Here is an 18,986-nt window from a genome sequence, read left to right as displayed (position 1 = left end):
GTCCTAGACCCTAAACTAATAAGCATCCAAAACCTACAATGGACAAGGTGCAAAACAGATCCCTAAGTGATTGAGAGCCAGAACACATCCGTGTATAGTCACACAGAAGTCTGCATCCATACCACACAGCCACAGGAAGAAGCTGCCTCAATCAAGGTGTTTCTCCAGTGTTTAAATAAAGTCCTTTCCTCTCCTCATTGACTACAGTTACAAACAGTATGTGCAGAGAACTGTTTCATCCCCACTCAGCTGACAAGTTCTATTCCCAACACTGCATGCTTATGACTCATGAGGGGATGGGGGAGGGGAGTGAAAGGAAACTGTAAAACAAAGCAACATACTTAAATTTAGACTTAAACTGACCAGGAGTAAGGAATTCATCTCTGTTTAATTAGAATATCTCACAGCAAACCAAGAAAGTATCCTTTTAAAATATAGTAACAAACCCAGTATCTTCTGAAAATAACCTGAAATTTGTCTACATGTCATGTCTTCTGCTATTCCTTAAATAGACATGACACCAAAAGGCATTACAAGGCCTCTGTAAGGCCAAACTTTACAAAGCACTCAAACAGCGCAAACAGCATAGGTTGCTGTGGGGCCCAAAGCAACAGGGCATTCCCCACAGGTCCTTTCCTGGCAGACAGAGAAGTCAACACACTTAACCCCTACCGCGCTCTTCCAAGATGTATACTAAATCATTTCTTAAAGGGGTGGAGGTGCCTCATCTTTTTATAATCAAATTTTATGTCAAAAAATTTGTGTGCCAAGAAATAAATTCAATTCCACCCCTAAGAGCTGTTCTCTGTGACCTGTAACAAAACCAAGAGAAAAAAAAAGCACTACTACTTCAACGTGGTATGTTTCTAAGGGAACCCAAAGACCATTTCTGACATCACATTTCCCTGTTTGGTATCCTCTAGCCAAGATGGTGTTTTGTTAAATAATACAAATCTTGTCTCCTCGCCCCATCCCTAACATCCTGAAACATTATCTACAATTTACATTTGACTAACCTAAACACAGCAAAACAACAAAGACAAACGAGTCACCTCTTTCACTTGAAAACCTCAGTCCTCCACAGAAACGCACACAGACAGACAGATGGACGCACGTAAGAACACAAACTGCGTGCCCTGGCTGAGTCCTGAGCGGGTCTGAGGCAGTGCGGGTGCCAAAGGGCGGCCACACGGGCTAGCTAGTGGGCTGCTCCTGCTGTTGCTGTACAAATATAGAAAGCTGAAAAGTGGAACAGCAGCTTCAGCAGAACAGATTCTGCTCCGTGCTCAGAGAGGGAGGAGCAGGGAACTGAACAGCTTTACCCATACATGGTTGCTAAAAGGGGGCCATTAGTGAAAGCCCAATTATCTCACACACATGCATTCTGTTCACATGCTCCAGACAAAAAACAGAAACACACAGGCTGGTACTTGAAGTAAGGTTTGAGATATTCTATTTCAGTCAAGGAACTTCCAAATAATTTCACTCACTGACACCAAGAATCCCTCAGCCATGGGAAATGGAAAAGACATTTGAAAACCTTTACTAGGTCAGATTCCTACCAGATCAGCAGTAATGGTGAGGCTCAAATTATCATTTAAATCCTAAAATGTAACATGAAAAAAAAGGTTACTCTCCATTAGTGTGAACAATGTTAACTTTCACTAGCTCCTTGCTGCTTTCAGAATGAAGGTCTCATTCCAACTGTGTATGTTTTGAGCTCTTTTTTATTTTCTGGTTGATACAAGTTAAAATAAACTCTAATATAATTGCTAAAATCTGTGTCTCAGGATGATGGCTTATATAACCAGAAGCCAAATATTTGTGTTCCAAAAATTATTTTACTTAGAACAATTCATTCAGATTCACTTCAATGTGAAGTATGTGAAAAGTTTAATTGCTGACCAGAGTGAACTCTCCAACAATAAGAAATGCATGGCTGATTGGCTCAAATGATTCTATTCTTCAGCCCTTACTAAAGTATCTAGTGCATACCACCTCTGTACTTTTATTTCCCCCTTATAGAGACGGGGTTTCACCATGCTGCCCGGGGGGTCTCGAACTCCTAGGCACAAGTGATCCACCCACCTTGGCTTGCCAAAGTGCTGGGATTACTGGCGTGAGCCACCAAGCCCAGCCTGGTTATGTATTTACTCAGTATCATAGGGGCTACAGCACAAATGAAAATCATACTATCAGTGACCTCCAATCTAGTTCCCAGATGAGATTAACACGAAATATTAATAATAAAGGCAGACAGTACATGACTATTGCACTAAAGTGTGGGGTACAAACTATAAATGCTATACACATTAAGAGAAGAGAGGCCGGCCTTGGTAGCTCACATGTGTAATCTCAGCACTTGGGGAGGCCGAGGTGGGTGATTACTTGAGCCCAGGAGTTTGAGACCAGACTGGGCAATGTGGCGAGAACCCGTCCCTATCTACAAACAAAAGAAAAAAAAAGGAAGAAAGAAAAGAGAGAAGAGAGACTGAAAATAGAAAGACAGGCCTAGACTTTCTTGCTTATCCCACCTACCAGAACTCTCATAACGGGACCTGCGCACTGGGAGTGGCGGCTCACATCTGTAATCCCAGCACTTTGGGAGGCCAAGGTGGGCAGATCACCTGAGGTCCAGAGTTCGAGACCAGCTTGACCAACAGGGAGAAATCCTGTCTCTACTGAAAATACAAAATTAGCCAGGTGTGGTGGTGCGTGCCTGTAATCCCAGCTACTTGGGAGGCTGAGGCTGGAGAATCGCTTGAACCTGGGAAGCGGAGGTTGCAGTGAGCCAAGATTGTGCCGCTGCACTCCATCTTGGGCAACAAGAGCAAAACTCCGTCTCAAAAGAAAAAAAAAAAAAAAAGGCCGGGCGCGGTGGCTCAAGCCTGTAATCCCAGCACTTTGGGAGGCCGAGACGGGCGGATCACGAGGTCAGGAGATCGAGACCATCCTGGCTAACACGGTGAAACCCCGTCTATACTTAAAAAAAAAAATACAAAAAACTAGCCGGGCGACGAGGCGGGCGCCTGTAGTCCCAGCTACTCGGGAGGCTGAGGCAGGAGAATGGCGTGAACCCGGGAGGCGGAGCTTGCAGTGAGCTGAGATCTGGCCACTGCACTCCAGCCCGGGTGGCAGAGCAAGACTCCGTCTCAAAAGAAAAAAAAAAAAAAGGCACCTGCAATATCTTAAATGTGAAGAACACAGGATTTGAACTAGATGATTTCTAAGGTCCCTCCATTTCTGAAATTCTGAGTTTGTAGTTTCAACCTAAAATGTTTCATAGTATGAGATTAATGCCACACTACTTATGGAAGCAAAATTATAGTTTTTGCCTACTTTAGAGAAAACATATTTTAAAGAAAGATAAAAATAAATTCAGACCATAACTCAGCATCCACTGTAACATTTCTCATATAACACTTTCAGGAAAACGTTCTTCCATCTGAGACATTTCTGCCTAGCCTGTTGAATAAATTTTAAACCACTATTAAGAAAAAAAACCCACAAAACCCTGTCACAGGGAAATAAAATGGTGGAACCAGAAATGTTTATGCTGATATAACTATGAGATCCTTGATTATAACACACTGCTCAGTTAACCAGTCATCAAAAGGAGTTCCAGGCCGGGCAGTGGTGGCTCGTGCCTGCAATCTCTCAGCACTTTGGGATGCCGAGGTGGGCACATCACCTGAGGTCAGGAGTTTGAGACCAGCCTGGCCAACAAGGTGAAACCCTGTCTCTACCAAAAATACAAAAATTAGCTGGGCATGGTGGTACATGCCTGTAATCCCAGCTACTCAGGAGGCTGAGGCAGGAGAATCACTTGAACCCAGGAGGCACAGGTTACAGAGAGCCGAGACTGTGCCATTGCACTCCAGCCTGGGCGACAAGAGCAAAACTCCATCTCAAAAAAAAAAAAAAGCTCCAAAGAAAAAAGCACTGCCTAGCTCCTGGCCGGGCGCGGTGGCTCAAGCCTGTAATCCCAGCACTTTGGGAGGCCGAGACGGGCGGATCACGAGGTCAGGAGATCGAGACCATCCTGGCTAACACGGTGAAACGCCGTCTCTACTAAAAATACAAAAACTAGCTGGGCGAGGTGGCGGGCGCCTGTAGTCCCAGCTACTCGGGAGGCTGAGGCAGGAGAATGGCGTAAACCCAGGAGGCGGAGCTTGCAGTGAGCTGAGATCTGGCCACTGCACTCCAGTCCGGGCGACAGAGTGAGACTCCGCCTCAAAAAAAAAAAAAAAAAGCTCCAAAGAAAAAAGCACTGCCTAGCTCCTATCCATTACTGAGTACACAGCAGGATTTCAGCAGTGGAGGCACATTCATGTCCCATAAAACAGATACGCAAGTATTCAACATGTTATTAAAAGCCTCTTAACACTTAACAAAAGGAGACCTTGTCTCTACAGAAAGTAGTAAAAAAATTAGCCTGACATGGTGGCACGTGCCTATAGTCCCAGCTACTCAGGGGGCTGAGGTGGGAGGAATCCTTGAGCCCAGGAGGTCAAGGCTGTAGGGAGCTGTGATCGTGCCACCACACTCCAGCCTGGGTGACAAAGTGAGACCCTGCCTCAAAAAATAAAAAAAAATTAAGTAAAAGCCTCTTAACTGGGCCAGATGCAGTGTTTCACCCCTGTAATACCAGCACTTTGAGAGGTCAAGGGAGAGGATCACTTGAGACCAGGAGTTCAAGCACATCCTGGGCAACATAGTGAGACCCTGTCTCTACAAAACTTAAAAACAAACTAAGCCTCTTCATTGTATATACTGGCTTATGTACTCAATTTTTTTAAGAATCTGAGCAGTCCTATTACAGCAACTCTGACTTTCCAAAGAGTAGCTTACTGTGAATTAATATGCTTCTTTCGTGCTTAAGATCACAGCTTTAATTGCCTATCTACTACAAATACTTGTGTGAAGACAACTAAGTAAAAATACAGAACACAAAGCAGGCCAGGTGTGGTGGCTCATGCCTGTAACCCCAGCACTTTGGGAGGCCAAGGTGGGTGGGTCACCTGAGGTCAGGAGTTCAAGACCAGCCTGGCCAACATGGTGAAACTACATTTTTACTAAAAATACAAAAATTAGCTGGGCGTGGTGGTGTGCGCCTGTAATCCCAGGTACTCAGGAGGCTGAGATGGGAGAATCGGTTGAATCCGAGAGGCAGAGGTTGCAGTGAGCCAGGATTGCACCATTGCCCTCTGGCCTGGGCGACAAGAGTGAAACTCTGTCCCCCATTCCCCCACCCCCGACAAAGCAATACACCACATTTGTGTACACGAAGAGGGATTGCTCCAAGTATAACCTCAGAATCAAAATGACTATAAACACATAAAGTATGGCCTTTGATAAGTCAGTTCTCCTCCCTTATTTCCTCGAGAGAAATAAGGGATTGGACTAGATCGGGGTACACATCTACGGCCCATTGACATTTCGGGAATTCAAAAAACTTCCTTATATTATGTGTAAAACTCTACCTCTGTATGCATTTATAAGGAAGTGGATTCACAACTTTTACCAGATTTTCAGTTTAAGGACTCAAGACAACAATATACAGTTATTCCATCTCACATTTTTAAAAAACGTTAAAGTTTGGCCGGGCGCGGTGGCTCAAGCCTGTAATCCCAGCACTTTGGGAGGCCGAGACGGGAGGATCACGAGGTCAGGAGATCAAGACCATCCTGGCTAACACAGTGAAACTCCGTCTCTACTAAAAATACAAAAAAACTAGCCGGGCGAGGTGGCGGGCGCCTGTAGTCCCAGCTACTCGGGAGGCTGAGGCAGGAGAATAGCATAAATCCGGGAGGCAGAGCTTGCAGTGAGCTGAGATCCGGCCACTGCACTCCAGCCTGGGTGACAGAGCAAGACTTTGTCTCAAAAAAAAAAAAAAAGTTAAAGTTTGGCCAGGCACAGTGTGGCTCACACCTGTAATACAACCACTTTGGGAGGCCAAGATGGGAGGACTGTTCATTGAGGCCAAGAGTTTTAGGCTGCAGTGAGCTATGATTGTGCCACTGCACTCCAGCCTGGAAAACAGCAAGATCCTGCCTCTTAAAAAACAAAAGATAAAAATTGGGAGGTCGAGGCAGAGGTATCACTTGAGGCCAAGAGTGTGAGACAAGTCTGAGCAATACAGTGAGACCCCATCTCCACAAAAAAACAAAAGCCACAAACATTAGCCAGGCATGATGGCACCCGCCTGTGGTCCCAGCTACTCAGGAGGCTGAGGCAGGAGGATCATTTTGATTCCAGGAGCTCAAGGCCACGGTAAGCTATGATCACGCCACTGTGATCAGGGCAACACAGTGAGACCCCGCCTCAAAAAAAAAAAAAAAAAAAGGTAAAGCCTCCAGTTTTTACTGTTACTTTTACCCAGGCTAGAGTCTAGTGGCAGGATCACAGCTCACTGCAGCCTCAACCTCCTGGGCTGGAGTGATCCTCTCACTTCAGCCTCCCAAGTATCTAGAACTGAGTACAGATGTGTGCCACCTCACCCAGTTTATTTTACCTTTTTTTTTTTTTCTTTTGAGACAGTCTTGCTCTGTAGCTCAGGCTGGAGTGCAGTGGCGCAATCTCGACTCACTGTAACCTCTGCCTCCCAGGTTCAAGTAATTCTCCCACCTCAGCCTCCCAGGTAGCTGGGACTATAGCTCCCGGCTCCAGTTTCTACTTCTAATCCTACCTTGGAGCAAAGAAAGTAGGAGACAAGGCAAGGCGCAGTGGCTCACGCCTGTAATCCGAGCACTTTGAGAGGCTGAGGTGGGTGGATCACTCGAGGTCAGAAGTTCGAGACCAGCCCGGGTAACATGGCAAAACCCCATCTCTACTAAAAATATAAAAATTAGTGGCCAGGCATGCTGGCTCACACCTGTAATTCCAGCACTTTGGGAGGCCAAGGCGAGCAGACCACATGAGGTCAGGAGTTCAAGAGCAGCCTGGCCAACGGTGGCAAAACCCTGCCTCTACTAAAAATACAAAAATTAGCTGGGAGTGGTGACACACGCCTGTAGTCCCAGCTACTTGGGAGGCTGAGGCAGGAGAATCACTTGACCCAGGAAGCAGAGGTTGCAGTGAGCCAAGATCCTGTCACTGTACTCCAGCCTGGGCAACAGAGCAAGACTCCGACTCAGAAAAAAATTTAAAAAATTAGCTGGGAGGCCGGGCGCGGTGGCTCAAGCCTGTAATCCCAGCACTTTGGGAGGCCAAGACGGGCGGATCACGAGGTCAGGAGATCGAGACCATCCTGGCTAATACGGTGAAACCCCGTCTCTACTAAAAAATGCAAAAAAACTAGCCGGGTGAGGTGGCGGGCGCCTGTAGTCCCAGCTACTCGGGAGGCTGAGGCAGGAGAATGGCGTAAACCCGGGAGGCGGAGCTTGCAGTGAGCTGAGATCCGGCCACTGCACTCCAGCCTGGGCGACAGAGCGAGACTCTGTCTCAAAAAAAAAAAAAAAAAAAAAATTAGCTGGGTGTGGTGGCGGGCATCTGTAATCCCAGCTACTGGGGAGGCTGAGGCAGAAGAACTTCTTAAATCTGGGAGGCGGAGGTTGCAGTGAGCTAAGATCACACCACTGCTCTCCAGCCTGAGCAACAGGGTAAGACTCTCAAAAAAAAAAAAGAGAGAGAGAGAGAGACAAATACTTGGGCAGGGGACATGACACCAGAGTATGAAAGACTGGAATGAAGGTGACTGATAATAGGTAGGCAAACAAAGCCACCCATCCTGTCAGCAGGAGAGGTAGTATATGAGAACAGCTATTGCCTTATGCCTCAATTTGTAAAGAGTATATAAAAGAAAAAATTAGCCTTCGGCTTAGACAATTTTAAAGTGTCTGTTACTGAATCATTTAAGCCTCAAATTTTTAGGTTCTCATGGCAACCTAAATCATCCCACTGCGCATATTGTATATAAAGTGCATATTTAGAGGCTTAACTAGTAAACTCAAAATGTGACATATGTGCAATGTGGGCGACATTATTCTGGGAATCTTAACTTAAAAATCTTCCACATTTTATTCTGCAGCCCCAAAGATGATATAATAGAGTCAACTGCAGAAGATGCAAGCTCAACGAAGAAGAGGTACAAAGAACATAAACAGAAGCAAAGACATGAAAGACAAGAAGAAAATTCAGGCTATCAGAAAAAAATTCTGAACATGGCTCTCTCCCACTGTGAATCAACCTGTAAATGAAGGCTCAAAAAACAAGATTGCTACTGAGGACATATATAAACATAGCATTTAGGACATGCTTTAACGTGGGCCCAGTCAAAAGAGGACATAGTCACAGATCAGACAGTTTGGTAAATGTGGCACTGACTCCACGGTAGTCTAGAGAGGATGGTGTTTCTCTTTTGCAGCAGCTCATAGAATATAGCTGTTTAGAATTAAGAAGCAGTATCAGAGACAGAAGGATGGCTGTGAGACATGAAAACTGGGAGAGAGGACCAGATTTTAAGAGGAAGAAGGCTGGGTACATGCCTGTAATCCCAGTACTTTGGGAGGCCAAGGCAGGAAGATCGCTTGAGACCAGGAGTTTAAGACCAGCCTGGGCAATACAGGGGGACTCTGTCTCTACAAAAATGGAAAAAATTAGCCAGGCATAGTGGCATGTGCCTGTAGTGCCAGCTACTTGAGAAGCTGAGGTGGGAGGATCGCTTGAGCCCAGGAGGTCAAGGCTACAGTGAGCCACAATTAGGTCACTGCACTCCAAGCCTGGGTGACAAAGGAAGACCCTGTCTCAAAACAAAAAGCCCAGCATGGTAGCTCACATCTGTAATCCCAACACTTTGGGAGGCCGAGACGGATGGATCCCCTGAGGTCAGGAGTTCGAGACCACACTGGCTAACTTGGCGAAACCCCATTTCTACTAAAAATACAAAAATTACCCAGGCATGGTGGTAGATGTCTATAATCCTAGCTACTCGGGAAGCTGAGGCACGAGAATCACTTGAACCCGGGAGGTGGAGGTTGCAGGGAGCTGAGATCACGCCACTGCACTCCAGCTTAGGTACAGCAAGACTCTACCTCAAAAAAAAAAAAAAAAAAAAAGACCAGGCGTGGTGGGTCACACCTGTAATCCCAGCACTTTGGTAGGCCGAGGTGGGTGGATCACGAGGTTAGCAGATAGAGACCATCCTGGCTAACACGGTGAAATCCTATCTCTACTAAAAATACAAAGCATTAGCTGGGTGTGGTGGCACTCGCCTGTAGTCCCAGCTACTCTGGAGACTGAGGCAGGAGAACTGCTTGAATCCGGGAGGCAGAGGTTGCAGTGAGCAGAGATCGCACCACTACACTCCAGCCTGAGCAACAGAGCGAGACTCCATCTCAAAAAACAAACAAACAAACAGTAAGACCCAAAATATTATTTTTGAACCCCAAACTCACTTTTGTATAGATATACCCACTCTAGAAACAATGACAAAAGCATTCGCAAAATGCATTACAAAAACACGAAACAATGTGCCTACTTGGCTTCTGATTTTGCTTTAGAAGTATTTTTGAGGCCTATTCTGACATTTTTTTTTTTTTTTTTGAGACGGAGTCTCGCTCTGTCGCCCAGGCTGGAGTGCAGTGGCCAGATCTCAGCTCACTGCAAACTCCGCCTCCCGGGTTCACGCCATTATCCTCCCTCAGCCTCCCGAGTAGCTGGGACTACAGGCGCCCACTACCTCGTCCAGCTAGTTTTTTTTTTTTTTTTTTTTTTTTTTTAGTAGAGACGGGGTTTCACCATGTTAGCCAGGATGGTCTCGATCTCCTGACCTCGTGATCCACCCGTCTCGGCCTCCCAAAGTGCTGGGATTACAGGCTTGAGCCACCACGCCCGGCCTATTCTGACATTCTTTAGCTCAAAATCATCTCCTTATATTAAGCACACTGTAAAGTACTTTAAACTCAATATAGCATTTATCATCATCTCTTCCCTCCCACCTGTTAAAGGACTAGCTTGTTCCAAATATGGCATTATCTTTTCAAAGTTCTAGGGTTTAGGCATGATATAATTCCTTTAAAGAATTATTTGTCTTGTCATGACTGACAAGCATGACTTAAATGGAGATAAACAGGCTACTGAAAAACATTCGAGAATTTTTCCGATTTATAACTGCTTTTTGTTGTTGTTGTTGAGACAGTCTCACTCTGTCGCCCAGGCTGGAGTGCAGTGGTACAATCTCTACTCACTGCAACCTCTGCCTCCCGGGTTCAAGCGATGCTCCTGCCTCAGCTGACTGAGTAGCTGGGACTACAGGTACCCACCACCAGGCCCGGCTAATTTTTGTATTTTTAGTAGAGACGGGGTTTCACCATGTTGGCCAGGCTGGTGTCAAACTCCTGACCTTAGGTGATCCACCCACCTTGGCCTCCCAAAGTGCTGGGATTACAGGCGTGAGCCACCGTGCCCAGCCTACAACTACTCTTTTATGATGAGAGAAAAACAGTATATACCCTTAAAATGGGGAATCCACATAAAACTATCTACCCTTTGAACTCCAGTGGAGGAGCTTTTGCCATTAAACAAGTAACCTCCACCTGAGGAAAGACGCAGATGCTGCCTGCACAGGATGCTATAGAAGGGATTCCTTCGATGGACAGAAAGTTTCTCTGCATAACTTTCGTAAAGGTCCTTTGCTAACCTCAGAAACCGACGTCACTATGAAAAGTAGAGGAAAGGTGAATCCAATGTGTGGGTAGAGACAACAGAACAGTGCAGGGAAAATTCCTGCTTCTATCTCTATGTGAATTTAAGGAAGGCATTCCATGTCCATCATTTTCAAAAGGATAGGATTAAAGAAGAAAAAAATATCTGAAGTTTCTAACATTTTGAGCCTATGGCTTACTTTTTCTCCCTCCTAAGGCTGCCTGGGCCACCCACCACCTTCCCACTGCTGCACCTTACCATAATTAGGCAGCTTTTTAAAGCTTCTAATTAACGCAACACAGAAATTAAAACCTTAAAACTTTCTTTTCTATTTCTGGCTCATTGCAAATGTGCAACAGCATTTTATTAAGGAGTTGTTAATGCCACACAGTTCTTGCTATACTGGCTTTTCTTCGAACCCCAGTGACAGTTACACAGTGACAAGTTGTAAGCAAAGAGGCTGTTACCATGGGAACCCACTAGGATTCCTGGGGGTGGATCCAGAAGACTTTTTTTTTTGGTCACAGTATTTTTTTTTGATGTTCTGGATCTGGCAATTCAGAAAGCTGATCTTATTCTTTCAGCAAGCTATCTTCAAGAAATAGTACCATACAATATACATTTCTGAAGAAATATTGGACCAAGCGCGGTGGCTCATGCCTGTAATACCAGCACTTTGGGAAGCCGAGGCGGGTGGATCATTTGAGGTCAGGAGTACAAGACTAGCCTGGCCAACATGGTGAAACCCCGTTTCTACTAAAAATACAAAAATTGGCCAGGTGCAGTGGCTCATGCTTATAATCCCAGCACTTTGGGAGGCCAAGGCGGGCAGACTGCCTGAGCTCAGGAGTTCACAATCAGCCTGGGCAACACGGTGAAACCTCCTCTCTACTAAAATACGAAAAATCAGCCGGGCGTGGTGGTGTATGCCTGTAGTCCCAGCTACTCGGGAGGCTGAGGGAGGAGAACTGCTTAACCCCAGGAAGTGGAGGTAGCAGTGAGCGGAGATCACACCACTGCACTTCAGCCTGGGCTATAGAGCGAGATTCCATCTCAGTGACAACAACAACAATACAAAAATTAGCTGAGCATGATGGCAGGCACCTGTAATCCCAGCTACTTGGGAGGCCAAGGCAGAAGCATCACTTGAACCTAGGAGGCAGGGGTTACAGTGAGCTGAGATTGCTCAAGTGCACTCCAGCCTGGGCAGCGGAGCGAGACTCTATCACAAAAAAAAATATATATATATATATTTAAAACTATTTTAGTGACACTCTCTTGCAAAATAGTTAAATATATTCAATTCTTAGTTTTTCCCCCTCCCTCTTCATAAAAGCAGTTACATCAATATAAACTCACCTGAAGTTTCTATGACCTATGCATGCTGCTATTTCTTTCCAGACCACAATATAAGTTATATTTAGCATTTTTTCTTTTTTTTTGTTGGAGAGAGAGTTTCACTCTTGTTGCCCAGGCTAAATAAAGTGCAGTGACGCGATCTCTGTTCACTGCAACCTCCGCCTCCCTAGTTTAAGCTATTCTCCTGTCTCAGCCTCCCGAGTAGCTGAGATTACAGGCACCTGCCACCATGCCGGGCTAGTATTTTGTATTTTCAGTAGAGATGGGGTTTCACCATGTTGGCCAGGCTGGTCTCGAACTCCTGGCCTCAGGTGATCCACCCGCCTTGGCCTCCCAAAGTGCTGGGATTACAGGCATGAGCCACTGCTCCTGGCCATATTTAGTATTTTTTCTATGAAGATTTCAATGTTTTCCAAAGTTCAAGAAATCTCAGCTTCTTTACACAATTATGTTAGAAATATATCAGACACAAAATTATAAAAAATAAAGCCAGATGGGCGCGGTGGCTCACACCTGTAATCCCAGCACTTTGGGAGGCCGAGGTGGGGAGATCACAATGTCAGGAGATCGAGACCATCCTGGCTAACATGGTGAAACCCCGTCTCTACTGAAAAATGCAAAAACTTGGCCGGGCGCGATGGCTCACGCCTGTAATCCCAGCACTTTGAGAGGCCGAGGCAGGTGGATCACGAGGTCAGGAGATCGAGACCATCCTGGCTAACATGGTGAAACCCCGTCTCTACTAAAAAACACAAAAAATTAGCCGGGCGTGGTGGCGGGCGCCTGTAGTCCCAGCTACTCGGGAGGCTGAGGCAGGAGAATGGCATGAACCCAGGAGGCGGAGCTCACACTGAGCCGAGATCGTGCCACTGCACTCCAGCCTGGCGACAGAGCGAGATTCCGTCTCAAAAAAAAAAAATTAAAATTAAAATTAAAAATAAATAAATAAATAAATTAGCTGGGCGTGGTGGTGGGCGCCTGTAGTCCCAGCTACTCGGGAGGCTGAGGCAGGAGAATGGCGTGAACCCGGGAGGTGGAGTTTGCAGTGTGCCAAGATGTCGCCACTGCACTCCAGCCTGGGCAAGAGTGAGACTCCATCTCAAAAATAAATAAATTTAATTAATTAATTAAATTAAGGTAAATTTTAAAAAGCCAAGGGAAGTAAAAGTTCAATCTCCAAGTATGCCTCCAAGACCGTGGTGTGTAGATAAATGTGATGTTAAATTACATTTAGGGAGATGAACTGCCACACCCAGCTAAATGTGTGTTGCCACTCAGTTCCCTGGAGACCCATTCTGTTAGAAGATATCTTAAGAAAACAGATCGTTTACAAGTCTGATCTGTGGATCTGGTTTTTTCAGAAGTGGAACAGTCAGAATTAGAAAAAAAAATTTTTTTTCCCCTAAGTTGGAAGCTTACTGGAAAAGGGTTAAATTAAGTCTTCCCATAGATCTAGCTTAGCCCAAAGCAAACTTATACCAGACAAATGAACATTAACAAAAACAGCACTTGATTTCACAGTAATAGTCTAGAACTTCAGCTACCCTAGGCCTGATCCATAATAATTTGAGCCAGAAATTACCTGGCACAAATTTCAAGAGTATCCCTCACACTAATAATAACTACTGAAGTCTAAATATAAATTCCATTTAAATAAAATGTGTTGAAAACCAAACTCAGAACCAATTCATACAACAAATTCACAAACCAAAAGGAAAAAAAAAATGGTTCTATGGAGATAAGATATACCATTAACTACAGTAGGCAATAGTTATCAAGATACTCCACAAAAATATTATGTCTTGGGCTGGGTGAGATGGCTTCACGCCTGCAATCCCAGTACTTTGGGAGGCCGAGGCAGGCGGATCACTTGAGTTCAGGAGTTTGAGACCAGCCTGACTGACAGGGAGAAACTCCGTCTCTACTAAAACTAGAAAATTAGCCAGGCATGGTGGGGCATGCCTGTAATCCCAGCTACTCAGGAGGCTGAGGCAGGAGAATCGCTTCAACTCGGGAGGTAGAGGTTGCAGTGAGCCAAGGTTGCACCACTGCACTCCAGCCTCAGCAACAAGAGTGAAACTCCATCTCAAAAAAAAAAAAAATCATGTCTTGTTTTGCTATATTTACTCACCTAAGCTTTCCTGTAGCAGGCCCACAAGAGTTTTTTGTTTTTTCCTTGAGACAGTCTTGCTCTGTCGCCCAGGCTGGAGTGCAGTGGTGCGATCTCAGCTCACCGCAACCTCCACCTCCTGGGTTCAAGCAATTCTCCTGCCTCAGCCTCCAGAATAGCTGGGATTGATTACAGGCGTTGTGCCACCATGCCCGGCTAATTTTTTCTATTTTTAATAGAGACGGGGTTTCACTGTGTTAGCCAGGATGGTCTGGATCTCCTGACCTCATGATCCACCCACCTCAGCCTCCCAAGGTGCTAGGGATTACAGGCATGAGCCACCCACTGTACTCCGTCTAAGAGTTTGTTTTTAATTAGCTTCTGGCCAGCACAGCGGCTCACGCCTGTAATCCTAGCACTTTGGGAGGATGAGGCAGGTGAATCACTTGAGGCCAGGAGTTTGAGACCAGCCTGACCAAAACCTCATCTCTACTAAAAACAGAACAGAGATAGATAGATTAAATAGATTAGATAGATTAGATAGATAGTTTCCCAATGCTATCTATAACCCAAATTAGCTCAGTAAAGAGGTTTGCAAGCTTTTTTAAAAAACTGCACTTATAGGCCAGGCGTGGTAGCTCATGCCTGAAATCTCAGCACTTTGGGAGGCCAAGGTGAGCAGATCACCGGAGATCAGGTCAGGAATTGGAGGTCAGCCTAGCCAACATGGTGAAAGCCCGTCACTACTAAAAAAATACAAAAATTACCTGAGGTACACACCTGTAATCCCAGCTACTCGGGAGGCTGAGGCAGAGTTACTTGAATCTGGGAGGCGGGAGCTGCAGAGCTGAGAATGTGCCACTGCACTCCAGCCTGGGTGACAGAGTGAGACGCCATCTCAAAAAATAATAGTAATAAATAAAATCGCACTTGTAAATGTATGCAGAGGCTATTCAGCAGAAACAGCACACAATAAAAACAATGAATATATAATAAACATAATGTCTTTCCATAATTATTTCCCATAAACTTGAAAGAGGAAGTAGGAAGGACAAGCCCACAGTATAGTTTTGGCACGTAAGTGTAGTATCAGACAGCCTAGAAACAAAAAAGAGAAAACAGGACATGAGAGGAGGCAAACTCTTGGATGCTTTATTCATTTTTACTAGTGGTTTACTATTTCCTCGATTTTATTTGGAAAAGCATGTCTTGGCCCAGAAAGGCAGGAGTGCAGACCGCCAGCAGTATCAGATTCTCCTTTTCTTATTCTCTGGAGCTATTGAAAACTGAGCCAAAATCAGAGTTGTCTAGGAGCCTTCTGACTGTTCAGGCAATATAAAATACAGGTTTCTAGATCAGAGGTCCAAAAGGTTTTTACAGTACAAATCTTTTTTTTTTTTATTTGAGACAGATTCCCAATCTGTCGCCCAGGATAAAGTGCAGTGGCACCATCTTGGCTCAGTGCAGGCTCCACCTCCTGGATTCAAGCGATTCTCCTGCCTCAGCCTCCTGAGCAGCTGGGACTACAGGCACACACCACCACACTCAGCTCATTTTTGTATTTTTAGTAGAGACGGAGTTTCACCATGTTGGCCAAGATGGTCTCGATCTCCTGACCTCGTGATCCGCCTGACTCAGCCTCCCAATGTGCTGGGACTATAGGCGTAAGTCACCACGCCAGGCCTACAGTACGTTATCTTAACCATAATGTCTTTTGATGGAAAGCTGCTTATGTTTGTTTCCAGGTAACTCCTTGGAGTTTTTAAAGTACTCCATCTTCAGAAGACAATGACTTAAATTCACAGAATTTCAATGTTAAGTCTTTTTCCTATTACTAATCCTTAATACTGAACTGGTCCAAAACATAAAATTAAAGTGCCATTTGACATGGAGTAGTCAACAAATAATTACCAGATATCTACTTTATGCAAGGCCCCAGTGCTTAGGTAAACTATAGACTGTAAAATTTCCTCTATGCACAGCATTGGGTTTAGCACGATACACACAACACATGAAGGCATAATCTTATTTTTATTTTTTTTTAAAGAAATGGGGTTTCACTTTTTTGCCCAGGCTGGCTGGAGTACAGTGGCACAATCACAGCTTTCTGTAACCTCCAACTCCTGGGCTCAAGGAGTTGAGTCCTGCCTCAGCCTCCCAAATAGCTAGGACTACAGGTGTGCACCACCATGCCTGGCTAAATAATTTTTTTTTTGTAGAGACAGAGTCCCTGTATTTGCCTAGGCTGGTCTCAAACTCCTGGCCTCAAGCAATCCTCTTGCCTCAGCCTCCTGAAGTGCTGGCACTGCAGGTATGAGCTACTACGATTGGCCCATAATATTGTTTAGATATATTTGCAATCATCATTTGACCTCTGATATCAAATAATATCTTCTAGCTTTTTCTATCCTACGTATCTATGTATGGAAGACAGAATGTTGATGTTGGCTGTGTACCAGGTTGCATATAAATCTCCATTTCAAAACTGGCTTGTCTCTTTTTAATTCCTGCTCATTAGTATTACAGGGAATTTTTACATTTCTCTGGAATAAAGTCTTTCAACCTAACAAACCAAAAGATCACAGGGAAAAAAAATCACGTTAGAAGCACTAAACTGTCTTTCACAGAGCTTCCCCCTCTCCCTCATTAACATTTCTCAAAGAGAAAAACACCACTGTGATGCTCCTCTCACAGATCATTCATGAAGTTACTGAGCTGGGACCAGACAGACTCCATCAACTGGGCACACAGCCACTCACCATTACCCTTTGTTTAAAGTCTCAACAGCCATTCAACCCACATTATTGTGTTCCACTCAAGCCCATCAACATTTTTTTTAAGAGGAAACAATCAGGAAACTAAAACAAACGCCACACTTAACTAGAAATGAAGAAAAGACTAAATCCATATGCCTCACAAACAAAAATTCTCTAATACTGATGGCTCACTTTAAGTTTCCTATCTGAAATAGCAGTATTATTTTTAACAGGCTCATATTCCTAAAAAAAAAAAAACATAAATAATCATAAAAAACTTTTTTAAAAAATAAACTCATAATCTTGATCTGGCAAAGCATTCTAAACACCAAGCGCAAACGCATATACTGAAGGAGTCAAAACCTCCAGCAGCCTTTTACCTGGGGCTAAGGAGGGCATTGGGGGGGGGACGGGGGGTGGGGGGGAGCACTCTCAAACGACTGGTGCGGTGGCTTAAGCCTGTAATCCCAGCATCCCAGCACTTTGGGAGGCCAAGGCGGGCAGAACACCTAAGGTTGGGAGTTCAAGACCAGCCATGGCTAACATGGTGAAACCTTGTTTCTACTAAAAATACAAAAAAATCAGCCGGGCATGTGGCTCACACCTGTAATTCTAGCTACTCAGGACTATTCTAAACTTTAAATTTTACAAGTGCTGTGCAGAGCTCTGTACTCAGTCTAACTCAAAGTTCTTTTGGCTGAAAATAATAGATCGCTTACACAAAAACTAGAATTAACTGAAAGAGTACTAGACCACCTCAAGAACTCCAAACAGGCCCACACCTGGAAAGTCTTTAGGCATCCAGATTTGTATTCTGCATGTGGATGGCTGCCCTCTCCCCAGAACTGCATTTCTAGTCTATGCTTCTTTCCAGATGAAATCTAGTTACTTCTCCCTCCCTACGGAATGACCTTCACCGCTTCCACATGTATGAGCCTGAACTTGGCTGCATACCAGCATCTGACTTTATGTCCTGAGTTCTCTCAATGTAGGTGACTATTTGTATCCTAAAGACTGGAATCTGAGTTCCGATCTCAAATTCCTAGGACAAAGTGATTTGCCCAGCTTGGGCCAGGTGTCCACCTCTGGTGCAACAAGGTATTACAAGAGGGGCTAGATCACAAGGTATAGTTAGAGTAGGGACTATGTGCCTGAACCACTCCCCTAAAGTATATGTAATACACTAAGCAGCAAGGCAGTTTCCATCCTCAAAAAGCTTAAAATCTTGCTGAAATAATAAAATACATCAATAAAATACTAAATCAGGTACGGGAATGAACGGACAGGAAAAGCCTCATGAAAAAGGTTAGCTGTGCACTAAATGAAAAACAGATATTGAATCATGAGCAGGGAGGGGCTGAAGAGCATTCCTAAACACGAAATGTGATGTCTGCTCCTCTTGCTCTAGCCATCTAGGAAATACAGACCTAAGGGATAAATAATATTTTACCACATAAACAGCTTCCAGTAAAATATCCTTGTTGAAAGCCTACTATAAGGCTTAAAATGACTTTGAACACAAAGCAGTGCTGCTTCATCATGCAGTAATCACCCACTAGGCTGACAAATGTCAAAGAGTTATGCATTTTCAAGCTGTCACCACCACCCTGACTTCCTTTCACTCCCCGGCCCCCACAAGACTCTTGCTCAGAGAGCACTCAAAATCAGGCAAGCAGGCTGGGCGCAGTGGCTCACGCCAGTAATCCTAGCACTTTGGGAGGCCGAGGTGGGTCGATCACGAGGTCAGGAGTTCAAGACCAGCCTGGCCAAGATGGTGAAACCCCATCTCTATTAAAAATACAAAAATTAGCCGGGCATGGTGGGGGGCGCCCATAATCCCAGCTGCTTGGGAGGCTGAGGCAGGGAGAATGGCTTGAACTCAGGAGGCGGAGACTGCAGTGAGCCAAGATGGCGCCACTGGACTCCAGCCTGGGCGACAGAGAGAGACTCCATCTCAAAACAACAACAAAAACAAAAACACCAAAGAAAAACCCAACAAAACAAAACAAAAAACAGGCAAGCAGCCAGTAAATGGTACAGGTGTTTCTCACTGAAAATATCCCATCCAATCTAGCATGGTAAGTTAGCAGCAGCAACACCCAGATAGAATTCATCTG

General features: G+C 44.9%; 1 protein-coding gene across 36 annotated transcripts in view; it reads right to left on the bottom strand.

Annotated features, from left to right (window-relative positions):
* Window positions 1-18,986, bottom strand: part of CELF1 (CUGBP Elav-like family member 1) — a 96,823-nt gene that overhangs the window by 63,441 nt on the left and 14,396 nt on the right. For 6 of the 36 annotated variants that reach the window (XM_033204943.1, XM_033204944.1, XM_033204946.1 and 3 more), the window contains exon 1: window positions 1,053-1,248. The exons of 28 other annotated variants lie outside the window; for them this stretch is intronic. The gene's annotated coding sequence lies outside the window, so the exon portion shown is untranslated. Of the gene's footprint in view, window positions 1-1,052; window positions 1,249-18,986 lie in introns of those variants that run through there. 2 more of the 36 variants (XM_033204926.1, XM_033204919.1) reach the window with 2 other exon arrangements.

This window comes from Trachypithecus francoisi, unplaced genomic scaffold, assembly GCF_009764315.1.
Source record: "Trachypithecus francoisi isolate TF-2019V2 unplaced genomic scaffold, Tfra_2.0 Lachesis_group8, whole genome shotgun sequence".
NCBI classification, from domain to species: domain Eukaryota; kingdom Metazoa; phylum Chordata; class Mammalia; order Primates; family Cercopithecidae; genus Trachypithecus; species Trachypithecus francoisi.
Note: the sequence above shows the minus strand (reverse complement) of the source record. Positions and strands in the feature narration are given on the sequence as shown.